This window comes from Thalassophryne amazonica, chromosome 23 (assembly GCF_902500255.1).
Source record: "Thalassophryne amazonica chromosome 23, fThaAma1.1, whole genome shotgun sequence".
NCBI lineage: Eukaryota > Metazoa > Chordata > Actinopteri > Batrachoidiformes > Batrachoididae > Thalassophryne > Thalassophryne amazonica.
In genome coordinates this window covers 21,045,605-21,054,047 of record NC_047125.1, presented here as the reverse complement: position 1 = coordinate 21,054,047, position 8,443 = coordinate 21,045,605, and the positions used below count along the sequence as shown (strand labels likewise).

The window sequence follows — 8,443 nt, the reverse complement described above, 5'->3', positions numbered from 1 at the left end:
ATCAGGTCCCATTGGGCCCGGTTTGGGTGCATACACTATATTCTGCATAATAATTATGGAATAATTCATCATGGCTTCAGAAATACCAATAAACTATATCTGTCCATCTGCGTCTTATTGGTAGGAAATGTAATCAAAACAAACAGGTTTAATCTATATTTCTTCTCCTTTTTTCCGGGCAATCATGAGTTTTCTCTGCCGCTGTTTTAGCTCATAGTTGCTGTTAGTGCAGATGTATATACACAGTCAGCACCAGTGATTGGTATAATTCTCACCTTTAATGTTCAAAATGCTTTAACGTTCGCAGTCCGCTGTCTGTACCCGTATACAAATTTCACTGGTGGTTTGAATGGGAGCCCAAGCAGTTAAGTCTCTTAAAAAATTAACATACATTTTTGTTTTTGAAAGATGAAAACCTCATTTAAATACAATTTCAGTGCTTACAAATTTTGTCATTCTGCTGTGTGTAGAGTACTTGTGTTTTTTTTTTTAAATAAAAAAAAATCTTGGTGGCTTGGAGTACCACCAGATGGAGCTCACATGGTACACGTACCACAGTTTGAGAAGGATGGCTCTATGGGGTATTGTCAAGTGGAAGATTAGAGTCGATAATAAAAAATGTGACTTTGATAACTCTTAACAGGACTGAATTATTTTTAAAAAGCTGTGAGATCACTGCCAGTCGGAACAATGTGAAAATGAGATTTCTCCGAATGCATTAATTAACAAGATAAAAACAACATGTTCTGCCTTTTTCAGATGTTGGTAAAACTGTATTTGCTTTCTGACCTTTAAATTTAGTCCCCACTAAAAATTGTGTGTGTACAGTGAGTTGTAAGTTGGCTGCACATCCACATATTGAGTAGTTTCATTCTGTACAATGTACATTTGTGTATTTTGATTCTGTATTCACTTGTTTAAGCAGAGATCATCTAAGCAGACTTAATTAAACTCATTTCTAGTGAACACCTCCTGGTTATTTTTCCTCTAGTTTTCTCCATTTGCGCCAGCAAACCTACTCGTTATGATCTGCACTGCCGTTGAGGATTAGATGAAAGGAGCGATGAGTTTGGAGAGCATGAAAGGAGTGAACGCGATGTGTGAAAAAGAGGGACGCAAAGAGAGAAAGGGAGAGAGAGGGTGAGCCAGCGGGGGAGATGGAGATGTACTACAGACATGAAGTGGTGATGTGTGGGTGGGTGAGGAGAGATGGCAAAATGAGCGACATATGAAATACTGCATGCAACACGAAGGGGTCAAGTCCAACATGCATTCACAGTTCACTGTTCAGTCAGGTGTACACACCTTGTGTTCAGCGCAGAGAAATGCACTTCAAGTGGTCATGAGAGGCTGTTTTTTTGTTTGTTTTTCTTCATCAAGTTGTACAAAATACACGCTCGGAAAACTGGCAAGACAAATTTGTCTCTTAGCTCTTAGATCACCGGGAGATCAATGAGATTGCTGAGAGACCGCTTCCCTTGGAGATCATTGAGAGATTGTTTGGAACTGAGGCAAAACTTTGAGGAGACCGTGGAGATCTTTGAGAGATTTTTGTGATCGCTGGGCGCTCACTGAAAGATCTTTGAGAGATCTGGTCATTTTTTCATCTCTCAATGATCTCTCAAGCTCTTCATCCTGTGTCAAGGGGGTTTAAGCAACAGAAACAAAAGAGCTAGCTTGCTAGCTAGCCCTAGCTTCCTGGTACACAGCACGGTCAATCCGAAATAGTGTGCAAAAGTCCTTGGGGTGGGGTTTCAACACACTTGAGGCAAATTCCTCACAGGCAAAAAATGGAAGGAGCATTGTACTATGTTGTGCAGAATGGAGGAGCCCATAGAAATGACTACGTACACACATGGCCATGTGGAAACGAGGCGTGAAGCTCCTCTGCTGCAGTGGGGTTAGAGGAGGAGGAGGAGAAACGGGAGCTTGAACTGACAGGTTGTTCTCAGCAGCGAGACCCTGGAAGAGCGATGGCGACAGGGTCAGCGAGCCCTTCCACATGTCATCACAGATGACTGTGTGTGTGTGTTCACAGGTGTGAGTTTGTGTGAGAAAACGGGCTGAACAGCGTTCACCGAGGCTTGTCTGAGGCAAGGAGACGTGAGGACACAGTCGGCCGTCTCTGGACTGCACGGCTGAAATCCCGTGTTTGTGCTTGTGTGTATCTTGTCCTGACAGTTCAAAATTTCCCTTCTATTTTTTTTCGGGGGGTATTTCCCCCTCGCAGCACATTAATTCTGGTCCAACAGCAGATGCACTTTGATTCGTTTGCGTGGAAACATATTGCCGCCGTAATGTGGCTGTCAACTGTTTGTCCTTGACTCGCGTTTCCTGCGAACAAACAGTTGACTTTGTACAGCCCCTGGCAAAAATTATGGAATCACCGGCCTCGGAGGATGTTCATTCAGTTGTTTAATTTTGTAGAAAAAAAGCAGATCACAGACATGACACAAAACTAAAGTCATTTCAAATGGCAACTTTCTGGCTTTAAGAAACACTATAAGAAATCAAGAAAAAAAGATTGTGGCAGTCAGTAACGGTTACTTTTTTAGACCAAGCAGAGGAAAAAATATGGAATCACTCAATTCTGAGGAAAAAATTATGGAATCACCCTGTAAATTTTCATCCCCCAAATTAACACCTGCATCAAATCAGATCTGCTCGTTAGTCTGCATCTAAAAAGAAGTGATCACACCTTGGAGAGCTGTTGCACCAAGTGGACTGACATGAATCATGGCTCCAACACGAGAGATGTCAACTGAAACAAAGGAGAGGATTATCAAACTCTTAAAAGAGAGTAAATCATCACGCAATGTTGCAAAAGATGTTGGTTGTTCACAGTCAGCTGTGTCTAAACTCTGGACCAAATACAAACAACATGGGAAGGTTGTTAAAGGCAAACATACTGGTAGACCAAGGAAGACATCAAAGCGTCAAGACAGAAAACTTAAAGCAATATGTCTCAAAAATCGAAAAATGTACAACAAAACAAATGAGGAACGAATGGGAGGAAACTGGAGTCAACGTCTGTGACCGAACTGTAAGAAACCGCCTAAAGGAAATGGGATTTACATACAGAAAAGCTAAACGAAAGGCATCATTAACACCTAAACAGAAAAAAACAAGGTTACAATGGGCTAAGGAAAAGCAATTGTGGACTGTGGATGACTGGATGAAAGTCATATTCAGTGATGAATCTCGAATCTGCATTGGGCAAGGTGATGATGCTGGAACTTTTGTTTGGTGCCTTTCCAATGAGATTTATAAAGATGACTGCCTGAAGAGAAATTTCCACAGTCATTGATGATATGGGGCTGCATGTCAGGTAAAGGCACTGGGGAGATGGCTGTCATTACATCATCAATAAATGCACAAGTTTATGTTGATATTTTGGACAATTGAAAGGATGTTTGGGGATGATGAAATCAAGATGATAATGCATCTTGCCATAGAGCAAAAACTGCAAAAACATTCCTTGCAAAAAGACACATAGGGTCAATGTCAATGAGCAGATCTGATTTGATGCAGGTGTTAGTTTTGGGGATGAAAATTTACAGGGTGATTCCATAATTTTTTCCTCAGAATTGAGTGATTCCATATTTTTTTCCCTCTGCTTGGTCTAAAAAAGTAACCGTTACTGACTGCCACAATCTTTTTTTCTTGATTTCTTATAGTGTTTCTTAAAGCCAGAAAGTTGCCATTTGAAATGACTTTAGTTTTGTGTCATGTCTGTGATCTGCTTTTTTTCTACAAAATTAAACAACTGAATGAACATCCTCTGAGGCCGGTGATTCCATAATTTTTGCCAGGGGTTGTAGTAGCACAAATCTGCAGCTCCGCTGTGCCAAAGTGTGGCATTTACAGCTGAGCAGAGATGTGCACATGAGAGTCAACATGTCCATCATGTCCACCGGGGAATAGGAGGGGGAACACATGCTAATCCCTCAGGCACCATCATTTAGATGAGAGAATGCCTGGAGTAAAAAAAAAACAAAACAAAAAAAACCTGCATGCTTTGACGTTTTCCTCTTTTGGCTGTCACTGTCCACTTCTACGTCATGTGAGGAAAGAATCATTTAAAGGCCACAGTGAGAAAATCAATGCTTCTGCTATAACTCAGGTTGCAAAGGGTGGAACATTTCAGGAAAATTTCCCGAAGCTTTCCATGGGGAAGTTAAGCTTGAGAATTCTGGAAGGTTTGACCTGCAATTTGCAAAATTTCAAGTTGGAAAGTTTCTACAGGAATTAACGTGAATTTACAGAAATTAACTGGAAATTTGGGGTAATTTATACAAATTGTATCATGTACAAACATAAACATGTGTCAGAAGCAGACAAAACCTTTTTCATTTAAATCGCATTTTTGAACTTCTTTAATGGAACCAAAAAACAAACAAATGAATGTTGAATAAAATAAATGCATTCCCTGTGATTCAGTCCTTTTTCTGTGCATGTGGTGGAGGAACACACTGTGTAGAGCAGACATTAAATTGAATTTGCATTAAATCTGGTTGTTTTAACTAAGATTACGCTGCAAGATAATATCATCGCTCAATGACTGCAACAAAAGGTTTTTAAAAAAAGTACAGTGTATATCACAGAAAGGCTGAAAATATTCCATATGTATAGAGGGATAAAAAAACAAAACGTAGCCCTCTCTTTGCATTAACAAAGTCATAACGAGGCTCCATCGCCCAACAAAAATGGATTTTTGAAGCTTTAATCTGTATGTGATGTGCTCCATTTGACAGAGACCCCATACTTTTCGGATCAATATATTATAAATTGGTGTATCTGGCCTCAGCCTCCTAACAGTTATACATTTTAATGCAGCTATGAATAAAACATTCAGTAGATATTTTGTGGCCCTCTCTTCCAATCCTCCAGGAATTGCCTCCACTAATGCCACTGTAGGATCCCGTGGGATATCTTGTTGGAAAACCACTTTGAAGGCATCAGATACCTCTCTCTAATAAACACTTATCTTAGGACAAGACCAGAATATGTGTGTGTGTGATTCGCTAAAAGCGCTCCACAGTTCCTCCAATGTGAGCTGGAATGAGCTGGGCTCATCTGGACTACTGTTTCTGGTGTCCGAAGAAAACCTAAAGATAATTTTCCATTTAAATTCCCTCCATGTGTTTGAATTTGTGACCTGGTTCCAAGTACCCTGTGGGATGATCTTGATCATCTCTGCGTCCCACCTCTGTTTTATTTGTAGGGAGTTATGCAGATTCATAGATAAGAACAAATGGTAGAATTCGTTAATTATTTTCTTATCTCTATTCCCCGTTTGAATTTCTTTTATGGAGGTAGATTTTCTAAGTTTTGTCCATTCCTTATGTGCCATCAAGAAAGTTCTTAACTGTAAATATGTAAAGAAATCTGTCTTCAGAAGATCAAAGTCATTTTTCAATTGTTCAAATGTCTTAAGGTTTTCACCATTAAATAATTGGTGTAAATGAACCAGTCTTTGATCAGACCATTGTCTAAAGCTATTATCTAAGTTGTTAGGTATGAATGTCAAATCCAATACTCATGCAAAAGATGACTGTATCTTTTTTCCAGATTTTAAGAGTAATCTTAGTCCAGTCCGCTAGTTCTTTGATGGGTGTGTATAAATAGGGTAGCATTTGCATGGGTTCTGGGCACATTTGTTCAATGGATCCAAACTATTATTCAGTTTTGCAACCCAGAAATAATATTTTAAGTTTGGAAGCTTAAGACCACCATTTAGTTTAGATAACTGTAAGGTTTTAAATCTAATTCTAGGGCGCTTTTTTTTTGTCATATGAAATGTGAGATTATTTTATCCAGTTTATCAAATATTTACTTTGGGATTTCTACAGGTAACATCTGAAATAAATAAAGCAGCCTTGGAAAAACATTCTTAAGGATACTCTCAACACCACCAAGCAGAGAGAGAAGGAGCACAGACCATCAACAATATTGTTGATGTTGGTTTTGTCAGATATAATAATACATCATCAGCGTATAATAATATTTATGCTCTTCTTTATTTATGGCAATTCCTTTTATATTATCATTGTCTCTAATGCGCTGGGCCACTGGTTCAATGCTAATGGTGAACAGCAGGGGTGATAGAGAGCAGGCTTGTCTGCATCCCTGTACCAATGTTGAATTCCTATGATCTATACTCATTGATGTTAACAGTTGCCTGTGGAGATGAGTGTAATGTTTGTATCCAATTTGTAAAATTAGGGCCAAATTTAAATCCCTCTAATGTGTGAACCAAATATTCCATGAAACCTGGTCAAATACCTTTTGGGTATTCTCTGGATATAATTATTGATTCTGATTTCTGTACTTTTTAATGGGATATTATATTTAATAGGCACTGTAAATTGTCTCCATAGTATGTCCCAGTGAAAAATCCAGTCTGCTCAGGATGAATAATTTGGGTGATTACTTGATTAACTCTTCTGGCTAAAATTGCTGCGAGTATACTCAGATCTGCATTCAGTAATGATACTGGTCTATAGGACTGGCATTCAGTGGGGTCTTTACCCTCTTTATGTATGACTAATATGGCTGCTTCGGTCCAGGATGGTGCCATAGTTTTAGATTCTAGTGCAACATGATACAGTGCATCCGGAAAGTACAGGGTGACCCCCCCGTTGACCGTTGGGGTTTTTCCGTAATTATTGTATGGCCTTGCCTTACAATATAAAAGCGCCTTGGATTCAGGTGTGTTGGAGCAGGGAAACAACTAAGAGTGTCAGGAATGTGGCTCTCGAGGACCGAACTTGGCCACCCCTGATTTACACCCTTTGCTCAGTACTGTGTTGATGCACCTTGGGCATTAATTACAGCCTCAAGTCTTCTTGAATATGATGCTACAAGCTTGGTGCACCTGTTTTTGAGCAGTTTTGCTCAAAGCATCAGCATCAGGTTGGATGGGGATCGTTGGTGTACAGCCATTTTCAGATCTCTCCAGAGATGTTCAATCGGATTCAGTTCTGGGCTCCAGCTGGGCCACTCAAGGACATTCACAGAGTTGTCCTGAAGCTACTCCTTTGATATCTTGGCTGTGTGCTTAGGGTCATTGTCCTGTTGAAATATGAACCATCGCCCCAGTCTGAGGTCAAGAGCGCTCTGAAGCAGGTTTTCATCCAGGATATCTCTGTACATTGCTGCATTCGTCTTTCCCTCAATCCTGACAAGTCATGCCAGGCAACATGATGCCTGGCGGCACGTGCAGTACGGTGACTTAGTGGTTCGCACTAATGCTTCACAGCCCTTTCTGTGTGGAGTTTGCATGTTCTGTGGCGGTTTTCTCCGGGCACTCTGGTTTACTCCTACAATCAAAAACATGCTTATTTAGGGTCTGCTCCTTTCTCTGTCCCTGACCAAGGCAGAGTCCTTACATTTGGAGTTGGTCCCCAGGTGCTGGACTCAAGCTGCCCACTGCCCGTAGTGGCTGGATTGTGTCTAACTGTAATTAAGATGAGTTAAATGCAGAGGAAATATTTTGTTGTATGTATGTATATGTACAATGACAGCAAAGGCTATATTATTATTATTATCATTCATGACAGCAAAGGCTATATTATTATTATTATTATCATTCAAACTCAATTTTGAGCAGTTACACCAACCTTTGGTGTCCTCAGTGAGCTTTAAGACTGGTTTTGATGCCGAAATAGCTGTTTTGATATGACAATGTGTTAACTTCAGCAGGATCTCTGACAAAGACATCTTAATCCCTACCTTCCTCACTAGCTCCCCCCCGGCAAGATGTTGTTAAAAACATTAAAGTTCCCTGTTATCAGCTAACCTGCATTTTTCCCATTTATTCCTGTTAATTCCAATGGTATAGCGGACATTCAACAAGTAATACACATTGTGGACATAATTCACCATACCAAGGCGTGCATACTGAGTTTTCCTGTCTTGGCCCCTTCGTGGGAGAGCAATGTGTATTCTATGCATATAAAGCTGTCCCTGCAATGTGTATGTCTGCTATGCATATAAAGCTGATTCCTGTTCTCAGAGTGCTTCTGCCTCTTTGATGTGTTCCAGCTGGGACTACTGTTTTGCTGATGTGTATGCCTGTTCTGGTCACATGTTAACATGTGTGCGGTGCATATCCAAGCTTCTCGGCCCCTTTAATGTTGTTCCTGTCAGGCAGGTGACAAAACGCTGAGTCTTTAATGTTTTCCTGTTGGGACCCTGTGTTGTTAATGGGTGGGGCCGAGCTGCTGTTAAAGGTCTGTGAATTGTGTGACAAGAAATAAAGGAGAAATGCAGAATTCACGAGAGAAATAAAGTGACACGCCGATGTGCTGTCAAACTGGGAATTGTGGCTCCTTCATTCATCACAGTTTCTACAATGGAAAGTTTCCAACTTTGAAACTTTCCCAAATTTTGCAACGCAAGCCATAGCTGTTTGGTAATTAGGTAATGTTAGGTCATGAGT

The 8,443-nt window shown here is 40.3% G+C and overlaps 1 protein-coding gene across 1 annotated transcript in view; it reads left to right on the top strand.

The window, feature by feature from the left end:
• Nucleotides 1–1,892: 1,892 nt before the first annotated feature.
• Nucleotides 1,893–8,443, top strand: part of slc8a4b (solute carrier family 8 member 4b) — a 91,328-nt gene continuing 84,777 nt past the window's right edge. The window contains exon 1 of the mRNA XM_034164115.1: nt 1,893–1,984. The gene's annotated coding sequence lies outside the window, so the exon portion shown is untranslated. The remainder of the gene's footprint in view (nt 1,985–8,443) is intronic.